The 15805-nt window shown below is 41.6% G+C and overlaps 1 pseudogene; it reads left to right on the forward strand.

Moving 5' to 3' along the window:
• Nucleotides 1–13556: 13556 nt before the first annotated feature.
• On the forward strand, nt 13557–14611 carry LOC102145017 (S-adenosylmethionine decarboxylase proenzyme pseudogene; annotated as a pseudogene).
• Nucleotides 14612–15805: the final 1194 nt, after the last annotated feature.

A 15805-nucleotide genomic window follows, 5' to 3' on the forward strand; every position in this document is an offset into this window, starting at 1 on the left:
ACTAAAAAAAAAAAAATTCCTCCCAAAGGGTACGAAATAAGATGAGAATAATTGGAAGGGAAGAATTCACATCCTTAAGATGATAATTCTGCCAACGTACATAAGCTTAATGCAATTTAAAGTAGTGACCCACAGGGTTTTTTTAGTTGGATAAAACAATCTTTGAGTTCACAAAGAAGAAAAGCATAAATAAAAGAACAATGGGAAGGATCAGGACAAAGATAATATTTCAACTCACTGGGAAAATTGAATATTTAATCCAGGACCCCAGAAGATCCCACTATCAGCAAAAAATAAAAATGATCTTCCATCTTCTACTACAAATCCAGAGATTTCACATAAAACATCTGACTTGTCCAAAAGTCCTGACCACACTGGGCTCTCATTTTTTCAAGGCAGCAATGGATTGATGCTGAGTTGCATCTCAGGGACTCTCCACTTCACCACAGTCTCCAGCACTCCCTACTGCATCCCACCTGACTGCCTTTAATCATCTGTGTGTCTTGCTTGGCCGTTTGTAGCCTCTGAACTCACTACACAACAGAAGGACTCGGGGAAACTTTGAAGTTGGATTTCTGCTGTTAGCCACCTTTGTCCTATTTTCATTTTTCTTAGTGGAAATGCGTATTTAGAGGAGGGATGTGGCTTGAGGCATGATTAAGAGCATGGACCTGGGCCAGGCGCGGTGGCTCATGTTTGTAATTCCAACGCTTTGGGAGACTAAGGTGGGTGGAACTCCTGAGGCCAGGAGTTCAAGACCAGCCTGCGTGACAGAGTGAGACCCTGCCTCTAAAAAGAAAGAAGAAAGAGAAAGAAAGAAAGAAAGAAAGAAAGAAAGAAAGAAAGAAAGAAAGAAAGAAAGAAAGAAAGAAAGAAAGAAAGAAAGAAAGAAAGAAAGAAAAAAAGAAGAGAGAGAGAGAGAAGGAAGGAAGGAAGGAAGGAAGGAAGGAAGGAAGGAAGGAAGGAAGGAAGGAAGGAAGGAAGGAGAAAGGAAGGAAGGAAGGAAGGAAGGAAGGAAGGAAGGAAGGAAGGAAGGAAGGAAGGAAGGAAGGAAAGAAGGAGGCAGGGAGGCAGGAAGGAGAAAGAGATAAAAACAAAGAAAGACAACCAAGATTAAGAATCAGTTATTTGCCTCCCAAATCTTTCAGAATAAACTTCCAGCTTTTAGACAACCATTCTGTCTCATTTGGAACAGTTTCTTAAGATTTCTTTTTGAAAAATTCCAATTGGACTATAGCAATAACTAGAATCTTGAGCACTTAACTATGAACCAAACACTATTCTGATTGCATTCATCTATTTAGTCCTATGCATGACATGTTGTTTTTAATTCCATTTTAGAGATAAGAAAAGTAGGATTAGAATGACCAACTAATTTGTACAGGGTCTCAAGCTCCAGGGAATAGAACCAGGATTTGAATGAGAATGTTGGGTACACAGAGCCTTATTTTAAATTTCTAGGAATGTAATATCACTCTTCCCTGCTCAAACACATTCAGTTGCTTCCCATTACTTACGCTTTCTTCATCTAAAATCCTTAGCTGAGTATTATTATTATTATCATTATGATTATTATTATTATTTGAAATGGAATCTTACTCTGTCACCCAGGCTGGAGTGCAGTGGTGTGATCTCTGCTCATTGCAACCTCCACCTCCTGGGTTCAAGCGATTCTCCTGCCTCAGTCTACCAAGTAGCTGGGATCACAGGTGCCTGTTATCACACCTGGCTAATTTTTGTATCTTTAGTAGAGACAGGGTTTCACCATGTTGACCAGCCTGTTCTCGAACTCCTGACCTCAAGTGATCCACCCTCCTTGGCCTCCCCAAGTGCTGGGATTGCAGGTGTGAGCCACCATGCCCAGCCCTTTAACTGATTATCTAAATCAGAGTTTCTAAGTGGTCTTCTGTCTAACTCAGCACAGCCTGCCCAGCTCCCTCTCCCAAGAACAATCTAGAGAATCTATGGTGGGGAAATGTCAGGATGGGGAAAAAAGCCATGAGAAGTTGCTGGAAAGCAGAGGGCTGTTTACAGTCGAGATCACCTATGTGTGTGAGAAGGGGAAGGGTTGAGAGCTGCTGTAGAGGCCGGTGCAGAATGTCCTGAAACTAAGAATTGAAGTTCTGGTCTTGCTTCTCTCTTCTCTTCAACCCAGGCAGCAGGTGTCCTCCGGGAGAGCGTAGGGCAGGATTGAGTGAGGAAAACCTCAGAATACCATGGATGACAAATGCAAGGAGGACCCCACAGCCAACACTGCCCATAGATGAATCCCCACTGGGCAGCAATGGCCAGGTCAAAGCACCCTGCTGTGCCAGCTTTTTGTCTGGAGATTGCTCCAGAAGAGTTTGGCTCAACTTCAACTTCGACTATTCATGAATTAGAATTTTATTGTAATAATTTATTTTTTATCTATCCATCTATGTCAGTATGTATTCACAGATATTTACTTTATTCTATAGATTAGAATGCATCATTATTATTATTGATATTATTATTTCATTGCTCAGATTGTCCCAGATTTGCTCATTAGTGGCTTTTTTTTTCTTTTTTTTTTTCTAAGATGGAGTCTCGCTCTGTCGCCAGGCTGGAGTGCAGTGGCCCAATCTCGGCTCGCTGCAACCTCTGCCTCCTGGGTTCAAGTGACTCTCCTGCCTCAGCCTCCTGAGTAGCTGGGATTACAGGCGCCCACCACCAAGCCTGGCTAATTTTTGTATTTTCAGTAGAAACGGGTTTCACCATATTGGTCAGACTGGTCTCGAACTCGTGACCTCAGGTGATCCACCCACCTCAGCCTCCCAAAGTGCTGGGATTACAGGCATCAGCCACTGCGCCCGGCCTCATTAGGGGCTTCTTCAAGTTGTCTTCTGTGCTTTTTTCTCCCCTTGTGGCAATGGGGGAAAAATTTTTGTATTTTGGGTACACACAGGGTTTCACTATTTTGGCCAGCCTGGTCTCAAACTCCTGACCTCAATTGATGCACTTGCCTCAGCCTCCCAAAGTGCTGGTATTGCAGGGGTGAGCTACCATGCCCGGACTTAATCAGCAATTTTTATTTTATTTATTTTACATTAATTTTTTTAAGAGACAGGGTCTCATTTTGTTGCCCAGGCTTGAGTGCAGTGGCATGATCATAGCTGATGCAACCTCTAACTCCCGGACTCAAGTGATCTTCCCATCTTAGTCTCTGGAGTAGCTAGGACTACAGATGCCACCATGTTTGGCTAATTTTTAAAATTTTTCATAGAGATAGCATCACCCTTTGTTTCCCAGGCTGGTCTTCAACTCCTGGCTTCAAGTAATCCTCTTGCCTCAGCCTCCAAAAGTGCTGGGATTACAGGCATGAGCCACTCCCCTGGCCTTTTGTACTTTGTTGATGTGCTGTCTCATTCTACATTTTCTTGAACATCACCTTAATTTCTGGCATCAAAAAATGTTCCGGCCTCATATTATTACCTTTTTTTTCCCCGGTCCTAGAATCAACCATTTTTCCAAGAAGCTCTATTTTTTGTTTGGTTGTTTTTTTGGACAATGGTACATAGAAAACAAGATCTGAACGGTAGGTATATAAAAAGCATTTTGTAACATGTTGTGGAAAAATAGACAAAAAAATCAGATTATGGCAGTGTGTCTGCTAAGTTTAGCACAGTGTACTCACTAGACATCCAGTGAGTGTTTGATGTTAGTGTGGCTAGACTCGTAACCAAACATAGTCAATGACCAAAAAAAAAAAAATGCTTCATCTAAATAGTATGGGTAGGGTGACCCACTAGCTCTGCTTGCCAGGTATTGAGGAGTTTTTTGGGACACTGGACTTTCAGTATGAAAACCAGGAAAGTCCCAGGCAACCTGGGATGAGTTGGTCACCCTAATATGGAATAGGGTGGGTGAGGAAGGGAAGGAATCAATGTTGGCTGCATTCAGCAGGGGAGGCGTCTGGAGGGCGGAAGCATAGCTTGTGCGGCTCTCTGAGACATCAGGAGTTGCTAAGAATCCCTTTCTCTGCCCCTTAGGCATCTCAGACGCTGTCATTCTCCATGAGTAGCATTTGCAGTGTGGATCTCATCCACAGCCTCTGATTCTCTGCCCTCTCCTCACTGAGCTGTAAATAATAACTTTGGATCTTTCAACACTGCTCAGATAAGCTGTGATGGGAAACATGGTCTGTGCCAGTGGAGCGCATGGTTCTGCCAGCAACAGCCTGTTGGAGCAGAAGGTGGGAAGTCCAGATATACAATTACTACTGGGCTTCCAACAGCATCCCCTCCAGGGTCTACAGAAGTGCAACTAAATCAACAAAGGCTTTATTTCGAGCGTCGCTGGCCATGGCTGCTGTGGCATCTCAGTTTTTCCTATCAAATATTTTCCACAAGGGCTGAGCGGGAGGCTGAAGGATCAGAGGAAGAAAGGTTTAGAGATGAATGCATCTTAGGCTTGAGCAGAAAGTCAGTCAAACATCTTGTTAAGTCCCCTGCCTTTATGCATAATTATATTATTGCCCCCATTCTGCAGATTCAGAAACTGAGGCTTCAGAACCATTAATGGTTATGCCCAAACTGCAGTATGATATGTGCTAGGGAAGAGATAAGAGAACTATTTCCTCTAAGACTAGCACTCATTTTCCCACACTAACGCTTCCTCAGTTATGTTCCTAAAACCCACATAGTATGCATAATGAGAAAGTCCTCATTAAAAAAAAAAATTTTAGCGAATCTAGATTTCCCCATCTTATTTGCACATGAAGCTCTTTCTTCACCTAATTCCTATTATGAGACCACAGACAGCTGAGTCTAAGAAAGTTGTCACGGGTGCGGAACTTGAGGTTTTTTAAAAAAAAGAAGTGAAAAATCGTGGACATTGTAGAAGTACTAAAATAAGTACTAAAGAAGTACTGGCCAGGCGCGGTGGCTCAAGCCTATAATCCCAGCACTTTGGAAGGCCAAGACGGGTGGATCACAAGGTCAGGAGATCGAGACCATCCTGGCTAACACGGTGAAACCCCGTCTCTATTAAAAAAAATACAAAAACTAGCCGGGCGAGGTGGCAGGCGCCTGTAGTCCCAGCTACTCGGGAGGCTGAGGCAGGAGAATGGTGTAAACCCGGGACGCGGAGCTTGCAGTGAGCTGAGATCCAGCCACTGCACTCTAGCCTGGGCGACAGAGTGAGACTCCATCTCAAAAAAAAAAAAAAAAAAAAAAAAAAAAGCAGGACTAAAATACTGTAATGAGGGAATTGTTTGGGTTGATAACTCTATAGGATTGATACAACATAAGGGCATTTTGGTTGACTTAGCCATGGTTTACTTTAGACCACAAAATACCATCCCTATCTTTCAATGTGGCTGTTTCAGTGGTATTTGTTTCAATCCTAGTTTTCAGCCAGTGGGTGAAGGACAGCAGTCACATAAAGGCTTTCATTAAGAGATTTCTGTCTTGGCGCAGTGTAATCACAGCACTTTGGGAGGCCAAGGTAGGTGGATTGCTTGATCTCAGAAGTTTGAGACCAGACTGGGCAACATGGTGAAAACCTGTCTCTACAAAAAAAAAAAAAAAAAAAAAAAAAATGCAAAAATGAACGAGGCATGGTGGTGTCCGCCTGTAGTCTCTGCTACTCAGGAGGCTGAGGTGGGAGGGTAGCTTGAGTCTGGAAGGTTGAGACTGCAGTGAGCCATCATCATGCCACTGCACTCCAGCCTGGGCAACATAGCAAGACCCTGTCTCAAAAAAGAGAGAGAGTTTTAGAGACTCTGAGCACACACAGTGTTACTTTGGGATACAGGTGACCCCAAAGTGTGTGAGGCAGAGTCACTGAGAGAGCCAATCTCCTCATCTTGACACAGTCTAGTGCAGGGCTGGCCCTTTGAGAATCACCTCTGACAAATACCTTGACACTTTTATACAAGGAACTCCTGCCTATCAGTGATAAAAAGAGAGCAATCCCATATTTTAAAAAAGAGAAGAACTGCTATGAAAAGGATATTTGTACAATGGGAAGCCACCAAGGTTTTGACCATAAGATGAGAGCCCAAGATTACGGGTAATTAGAAATAGACAAATGCAAATGCAAACCACAGTGAGCTACTTCTTCATGCCTACTGGACTAGGTGACAGTTGGAGAGCTGGTGGGGCTATGGGAGGCCACATGCTCTGTTGGTGGGTGGGTAGACTGGTACCACCATTGCCATGTTACTCATGCAAATTATATATATGCATTCACATGCCTTAGCAATTCCTTGCCTGGTATCTATCTCAGGGTCCATAATGGGACTTGTACAAGGAAGTTTTTTGCATTATGGTTTATGGTGGGGAAGTTGGAGGATTCCTGGGAATTCATTACTAGAAGTGGAGAGGTAGGGATAGCAGGGGTCATATAGTTTGGATACTTGTCCCCTCCAAATCACCTGTTGAAATATGATCCCCAATGTTAGAGGCGGGGCCTGCTGGGAGGTGATTGGGTCATGTTTTCATTCTCACACTGCCATAAAGATAGTAGCCGAGACTGGGTAATTTATAAATAAAAAAGGTTTAATTGGCTCACAGGTCAGCATGGCTGGGGAGGCCTCAGGAAACGTGGGAAGCCCTCCTGGCAGAAGGGGAAGCAATCTCCTTCTTCATAAGGTGGCAGGAGAGAGTGTGAGCATAGGAGAAACTTGCCTAACACTTATAAAACCATCAGATCTCATGAGAACTCACTGACTATCACGAGAACAGCATGGGGACCCCCCCCCCCACGATCCTGTCACCTCCCACCAGGTCTCTCCCTCAACATCTGAGGATTACAATTCAAGGTAAGATTTGGGTGGGGACACAAAGCCTAACCGTATCAGATCATGAATGTGGATTCCTCATGAATGACTTAGCACCGTCCTTTGGTGATAAGTGACTTCTCAGTTAGCTCATGTGAGATCTGGTTGTTTAACAGTTTGGAACCTCCCTCTTCTCCCTCTCTTGCTCTCTCTCTTGCCATGTGTTATGCCAGCTCCCTCTGTATCTTCTGCCATGTTTGGTAGCTTCTTGATGCCTCACCAGGAGCAGATGCTGGTACCATGCTTCTTGTATGGCCCACAGAACCATTAGAAAAATAAACCTATTTTCTTTATAAATTATCCAGCCCCAGGTATTTCTTTAAACAATGCAAGAACAGACTAACACAAGGGGTAATATTCAGCTAATAGGCATGATACAGCCACATGGGTTGTTGAAATAGTGAAACAGTGTCCTCATGTCATGTGGGTTGATAACTAGCTACTTCCCGGCCTACTAAATGCCTCTCCATCTGCCATGCAAACCTACCCTAACCTTTCCTGCTGCAGCAATTTAAGATTAAATTCTGAATTTCAGGAGCCTCTGGGACCCAGCTCTAGCCCAGCATTGAGGCAACCTCCTCATCAGGTCATGCCTATGTTGTTCAAGGGTTAAACATTTTTTACATTAACTGTGTGGAGGAGTCAGCCACAATAAATTTATACCATGGGCTACTAGGCAGTAGTTAGAAGCAATGAATATAGATACAAGCTTATATCTTTTTTTTTTTTTTTTTTTGAGATGGAGTCTCGCTCTGTCGCCCAGGCTGGAGTGCAGGGGCGCCATCTCGGCTCACTGCAAGCTCCGTCTCTCGGGTTTATGCCATTCTCCTGCCTCAGCCTCCCGAGTAGTTGGGACTACAGGCGCCTGCCACCTGGCCCGGCTAGTTTTTTTGTATTTTTTAGTAGATGGGGTTTCACCATGTTAGCCAGGATGGTCTCGATCTTCTGACCTCATGATCCGCCTATCTCGGCCTCCCAAAGTGCTGGGATTACAGGCTTGAGCCACCACGCCTGGCCACAAGCTTATATCTTTAAAAAAAAAAAAAAACTAGTTCTTATGCAAGTGACTTGTTCTATATTAATGTCATTTACAGAAATTAAAAATTGCATGCACACAAAACTAAAATGTGCATTTTGTAAGAACACGTTCAAAAGGTGAGACACCCAAATGGTACATTAAAATGATTGCTTAGGGAAGAAAAGGGAACTGGAGTGAGTTATGGCAGTTAAAGGGAATGAATGAATGAATGAATGAATGAATGAATGAAAACAAGATGGGCCATGCACAGGTCCAGAGGACATATCATGAAGTAAGGAGTATGACCAACTCAATCATCTTCCCCTGGTGTTCAAAGTGAGAAAGCATTAGCTAAAACATAACACCATGAGCCAGGCACTGTTGAAGCCACTTTGCATATAGTAACTCATTTGATCCTGACAACATTCCCAAGCCTGTCCAGGTCCTATTTGCCTTTGGATCCAGTCCTGGCCATTTTCCTCTCTCTGCTGTATCCTAGTAGTGTTAACATTGTTCCAGTGGCTTCTGGAGCAGCCAACATTGACCAACCAGAGCAGCAGAAGAAAAAGTGGGAGAGTGGTCCTGCAACTGGTTGGTAAGCCATCTAAAGGCATGCGTTGTGGACTGCGTTAATTTCATAGTGCTGCCATCAGATATACCACTGATTCAGTGGCTTAAATCAATACAAATGTATTATTGACAATTCGGTAGGTCAGAAAACTGAAATCGGTCCCACTGTGCTAAAATCAAGGTGTCAAGGAGACCATGTTCCCCTTTCTGGAGGCAGTAGGGCAGCGGTCCCCAAGCTTTCTGGCACCAGGGACCGAATTCGTGGAAGACAATTTTTTCATGGACCACAAGCAGTTAGTGGGGGTGGTAGTTTCTGGATGATTCAAGCACATTACATTACTGTGCACTTTATTTCTCTTATTCTATTATTACATTTTATTTCTATTATTACATTGTAATATATACTGAAATAATTATACAACTTGTCATAATGTAGAATCAGTGGAATCCCTAAGCTTGCTTTCCTGCAACTAGATGGTCCCATCTGGGGTTGATGGGAGACAGTGACAGATCATCAGGCGTTAGAATCCCATAAGGAGTGGGCAACCTAGATCCCTCGCATGCACAGTTCTCAATAGGGTTCATGATCCTGTGAGAATCTAATGCTACTGCTGATCTGACAGGAGGCGGAGCTCAGGCAGGAATGTGAGTGATGGGGAGCAGATGTAAATTCAGATGAAGCTTCACTTGCTTGCCCTCCACTCACTACTTGCTTCTCGGTCCAGTTCCTAACAGGCCATAGCCTGGGAGTTGAGGACCCCTGCCCTAGGGATCATCTATTTCCTTGTCCTTTTCAGCTTCTAGAGGCTGCTCACATCACATTTCTCAGTGCATAGCCCCTTTCTCTGTTTTCAAATCCAGGGACATTGCATCTCTCTCACCATTCTCCCATAATCACAGCTCCCTCTCTGATTCTTTTTTTTTTTTTTTCAGATGAGGTCTTGCTCTGTTGCCCAAGTTGGAGTACAGTGATGCCAAAATCCTAATCCCCAGAACGTGTGAGTATGTTATCTTACATGGACAAAATGATTTTGCAGATGTGATCAAAATTAAGGACTTTGAGATGAGGGTATCATCTCAGATTATCCAGGTGGGATATTATCCATAGCTCACTGCAGCCTCAACCCCCTGTGCTCAAGTGAGCCTCCCTTTTCAGCCTCCCAAGTATCTAGGAACTACAGGCATGCACCATGATGCCTGGCTAATTTTTAAATTTTTCTTTTGTAGAGACAGAGTCTTGTTATGTTGCCCAGTCTTCTTTCAAACTCTTAGGCTGAAGCAATCCTCCTGCCTCAGCTTCCCAAAGTTCTGAGATTACAAGCATAGGCCACTGTGCCCAGCCTCTCTCTCTGACTCTAAACTCAGCTAGAAAAGTTTCTTTTAAGGACTCGTGTGATTAGGTTGAGCCCACCTGGATAATCTGAGATGATATCCTCATCTCAAAGTCCTTAACCTTAATCACATCTGCAAAATCATTTTGTCCATGTAAGATAACATATTCAAATGTTCTGGGGATTAGGATTTGGGCATCTTTAGGGGACCATTATTCTGCCCACCAAAGAGATGAACAGAAATATTTTGGGGCGAAATGATGCCAAAGGAGAAAGCAAGGTAGAAAAGAAGGGATTTGCCGCTGATGTTGGTATCCATGTGACTTCATGTCTAATTCAAACATTGATGAAGTCAACACTTGAGCTGTACTTAGAAAAGAGTCATTTGCAGAAGATCAAAAAAAAAATCCTGGAAAAAGAATAAGATAATCAAAGGGGTTGAGGGAAGCAATTTCTAGACTCTCAGATTAACTGCACAGTGGGGAGGGTAGAGGTGGAGAGGGTGGTGTGGGAGAGTTGTAGGGGGCAGTGTGAGGGTGGGAGGAGTTGCAGGTTCCCAGATATACCTTGAAATGTGAAAATGAATGGGGTGAAGAGAAGAAAAAAGCTGAAAAATATACATTTCCTTGTCTTTCATAAAAGAAAGCTAAGATAGCCTGGGTACGGTGGTTTACACCTATAATTTCAGCACTTTGGGAGGCCGAGGCATATGGATCACCTGAGATCAGGAGTTCGAGACCAGCCTGGCCAACATGGTGAAACCCCCCATCTCTACAAAAAATACAAAAAAAAAAAAATTAGCCAGGTGTGGTGGCGGGCACCTGTAATCCCAGCTACTCGGGAGGCTGAGGCAGGAGAATCGCGTGAACTTGGGAGACCGAGGCTGCAGTGAGCCAAGATCATGCCATTGCACTCCAGCCTGAGCAACAAGAGTGAAACTCCATTTCAGAAAAAAAAGAGAGAGAGAGAGAGAGACTTAAGATAACTAAGCTCTCCTCCCCCCAAAAAATTAGCAAAAACAGCTATTTTTTTTATTAGAGAGCTTAGTTATGGAGAGGTAATTTTGGTATTAATGTTTTAAGGGAATTCCTAGCAGAATCAAAAACTGCACGTTTATCTTTCAAATGAGTGACAAAGATGAAAACAAGTAGAGCATTGCCCAGACATCAGAAGGCCAAATAGAAGATTCAATAGCAGAGTATTAAAATACAGCATGAAATAGACTGACAGAGGCTGGATCCAGGAGGCACTTACCCCAATGATTTGTACCTAATGGTGTAAATTCCACTGCCAAGAAACAAAGACTCTCACACTACAGGACTGTATTTGTTTAACAAATTGTTGCTTGTGAAACATCTCGCTAAAGCTAAATGACCTCAAAAGTCTAAAAGCAAAGTTGAGAAAGGCAATATTAATTAAAACATAAAAGGTGACTTCTAGTGTAGAAAACAGTGACATAACATCCAAGCCAAAATTATTCACCATGACAAGCAGAAAAATTACCTATGATAAAAATCTATAATCAATAATACAATTTTGAGATTATCAAAGTTTTACTCTTTGAATCAATATAATAAATAAAATACAACCCTTGGGAAAGACAGGAAAATCATAACCAGAGAATAATTTTTTTCCTGTTTTTTTCTTTTTTGAGACAGGTTGGAGAATGATTTTCTCAGCCTAGAGAAAGATTTTACTTGTTGTATGTTAATGACAAATTAAGGATACAAAAATTAAATATGGATATAAATGATATAAACAATAGCAATAAGTTAGATGGAATGAATAGGATAAGTTTTTTCTTTAATGAAAATATACCTTCTTTTCTTACATTTATGATTATTTATACAAATTGATTATATGATACACACTAAAAAGCACAAAGATTCAAAAAAGCAATCAATGAATATAGAATTTCAACAAACATTTTATTAAATAACAATTGTCTCGAAACTTAAGATTAAAACGACAGGTTACTCAGAAAATAAGGAAACTTCTTTTTTTATTTTAAAACACTATAGAAACAGGCCGGGCGCGGTGACTCACCCCTGTAATCCCCGCACTTCAGGAGGCTGAGGCGGGAGGTCAGGAGTTCAAGACCAGCCTGGCCAACATGGTGAAACCCCGTCTCTGCTAAAAATACAAAAATTAACCAGGCATGGTGGCAGATGCCTATAATCCCAGCTATTCAGGAGGCTGAGGCAGGAGAATCACTTGAACCTGGGAGGCGGAGGTTGGAGTGAGCTGAGATCACACCACTGCACTCCAGCCTGGGCAACGGAGTATGACTCTGTCTCAGAAACACACACACACACACACACACACACACACACACACACACACACACAATAATCCTCACCACCGAAACCACTATAGAAACCTATATTCAGTCATGCGTCACATAATGACACTTGGACCAGTGATGAATTGTGTCTATGACAGTGCTCCCATGAGGAGATAATAATGTATTTTTGCTGTTTCTTTTCTATGTTTAGATACACAAATGTCATTGTGTTACAGTTGCCTACAGTATTCAGTGCAGTCATGTGCTGAATAGATTTGTAGCCAAGGAACAATGGGCTATACCACTAGGTGTGTGGTTGGCCCTACCATCTAGCCTTTTGTAAGCTCATTCTGTGATGTTCACACAGTGATGGAATTGCCGAACAAAGCATTTGTCAGAAAATATCTCTGTTCTCAAGTGATGAATGACTGCAATGTGGTCAAAGCAGGACTCCAAAATAAATTCTTAGCTTTGAATATTTCATAATAAAAGGTGAAAACAAAATGAAGCATTCTAACTAAAATTTAAAAATAAATAATTATAGTGTCTACTTAAACAACATGAAACCATGAAACTCAGCAATAAATATTTTAGAAAAGACTAACAGAATAACTAAAATGCTAGTTATTTTAGTATAAAATATTACACTAAATATAAAATAAAATGGTAATAAAATAATATTAATAATATTAATTAGTAAATAAATAGTAATTAATACTAAATAAAATATACTAAATACAATACTAAAATAACTGGGGCCGGGGATGGTGCCTCACACCTGTAATCACCTTCGGGAGGCCTAGGCGGGTGGATCACTTGAGGTCAAGAGTTTGAGACCAGCCTCACCAACATGGTGAACTCTCTACTAAAAATACAGATGTTAGCCTGGCCTGGTGGTGCACACCTGTAATTCCAACTACTTGGGTGGCTGACACAGGAGAATTGCTTGAACCCAGGAGGCAGAGGTTGCAGTGAGCAGAGATCACACCACTGCACTCCAGCCTGGGCAACAGAGTAAGACTCCATCAAAAAAAAAATAATAATAATAACTAAAACACTAGCAATTTTCAAAACATGAGAGAAAAAAAGGAGGTGTAACAATAGAAAATAATAATGCACTTTTATTGCATTATTATAAATGCAATTATGAGGTGTACATAATTATATTCTGAAATTATGAAACATCTTAATGAGATGTATTATTTTTACATAACATAAATTGATAATGGCAAATTGATATAAGATCAAATAAGAATTTGAAATTATACTAAGGAGCTTACACAGTATGGCTGGCGACATTAGCTAGCGCTCGCTCTACTCTCTCTAATGGGAAAGCAGCAGAGTACAAGAGACTGAACTGTGTCTGCCTCTATTTCCAAAAGACTCACGTTCAACTTTTGCTCACACAAAGCTGGGAAATTTTTATTAGTCCTTTAAAAAAAAGTTAATATAAAATTATAGCAAAAAAAAAAAAAAGGAACCTGAACTTTAGTAAAACAGCTGGAACAATATGCAGCGGCAGCGGCAGCAGCGGCAGGAAAAGAGGTTTAATTTAGTTGATTTTCTGTGGTTGTTGGTTGTTCACTAATCTCACGGTGATGGAAGCTGCACATTTTTTCGAAGGGACCAAGAAGCTGCCGGAGGTTTGCTTCTCCTGGCAGCAGCCCGATGCGAACCAAGGATCTGGGGATCTTCACACTATCCCAAGATCTGAGTGGGACATACTTTTGAAGGATGTGCAATGTTCAATCATAAGTGTGACAAAAACTGATAAGCAGGAAGCTTATGTACTCAGTGAGAGTAGCATGTTTGTCTCCAAGAGACGTTTCATTCTGAAGACATGTGGTACCACCCTCTTGCTGAAAGCACTGGTTCCCCTGTTGAAACTTGCTAGGGATTACAGTGGGTTTGACTCAATTCAAAGCTTCTTTTATTCTCATAAGAATTTCATGAAGTCTTATCACAAAGTGTACCCACACCAGAATTTCCAGGAAGAAATAGAGTTTCTTAATGCAATCTTCCCAAATGGAACAGCATATTGTATGGAACGTATGAATTCTGTCTGTTGGTACTTACATACTCTGGATTTCCCAGAGAGTCGGGTAATCAGTCAGCCAGATCAAACCTTGAAAATTCTGATGAGTGAGCTTGACCCAGCAGTTATGGACCAGTTCTACATGAAAGATGGTGTTATTGCAAAGGATGTCACTCGTGAGAGTGGAATTCGTGACCTGATACCGGCTTCTGTCATTGATGCCACAATGTTCAATCCTTGTGGGTATTCAGTGAATGGGATGAAATTGGATGGAACTTATCGGACTATTCACATCAACTCCAGAAACAGAATTTTCTTATGTTAGCTTTGAAACACACTTAAATCAGACCTCGTAGGAAGACCTGGTCAGGAAAGTTGTAGAAGTCTTCAAGCCAGGAGAATTTGTGACCACCTTGTTTGGTTATCAGAGTTCTAAATGTCGCACAGAGCTTGCTTCGCCCCAGAAGATAGAGGTTTTAAGCATCTTGATTGCCAGAGTGCTATGTTCAATGATTACAATTGTGTTTTTATCAGTTTTGCTAAGAACAGCAACAACATCAGAGTTGATTAAGAAAAAAGAAGAAAAAATACAAAAAGAGAACACATGAAGAAGGTGGTGGATGCTTTCTAGATGTCGATGCTGGGGGCAGTGCTTTCTATACCCACCACTCTGCAGGTGCAGAAAGCCCTCGATGTAATTACAGCATAATCATTTTGAATTGTGTGCATTTTTATATCAAGGAGTTAGATCTATCTTGCATGAATGCTGTCTTCAGAGTTTAGGTATTCTCTGCCACTCTTGCTGTGAAATTGAGGTGCATGTAGAAAAAACCTTTTACTATAGGAAACTTTACAACACTTGTGAAAGCAACTCTATTTGGTTTGTGCACAGTGTAATATTTCTCCAAGTATCACCCAAAATTCCCCACAGACAAGGCTTTCATCCTCATTAGGTGTTGGCCTCAGCCTAACCCTCTGGGACTGTTCTATTAAATTGCTGCCATGATTTTACATCCAGTTACCTCCACTTTCTAGAACACATTCTTCACTAATGTTATTGAAATCATTTTCTACTTCATACAGATGTTTTTTGAAACAGCGATTAAAGTTTTTCTTCCATGAGTTGAGTCCTTAAGAAAATGATTCCAGTTACACATTTTGCATATTTACTATTTTAACATTATTGGACCCTGCATTTGTAGTCCTTTGTTGTCTTCCCTCTTCCTGGTGTCTCCCCCAGGACCCCAAATAAAGCAATACACTGTTAACACTGTGGGTTTATGTACTAATTCTATACCCCAGATGGGGAATGGGGGAGATAGTCCCTGGGCTTAATATTCTTTAAAGGGCATGGCAATTTAGCCTCCTTTTTATTGTAATGTGCTCTTTTGGGAAACAGTTGATTAGCAGGGAAGACTCAGAGTTGTAGATTGAGATTAGGATGTACTAGCTGAACTGTGGAAAACATATACAATTCTCTGTTCCTCAGTAAATGAGATTAGCATCTAATGAGTAGCACACCTTTACTAACTTACTAAGTAGTAGTATAAAATGATTTTTATTTAGTTAACTGCCAGAGAGATTAAATGTAATTTTGCTCTGGAGTCAGTAAATCAAGTCAGCTGGGATCATTCACCTTAACTTTTCCTTTAGCAGCTATTTCCACTAGTTTCCACTAAGTAGTGTTCTATAAACTTTGATCCAAAGCAGAACCAATGTCTTTTCCATCTTGTGACTTGAAGTTCTGAGACTGTGATGCATGTGA

The sequence above is a fragment of the Macaca fascicularis genome, chromosome 3 (assembly GCF_037993035.2).
Source record: "Macaca fascicularis isolate 582-1 chromosome 3, T2T-MFA8v1.1".
In the NCBI taxonomy this organism is placed as follows: domain Eukaryota; kingdom Metazoa; phylum Chordata; class Mammalia; order Primates; family Cercopithecidae; genus Macaca; species Macaca fascicularis.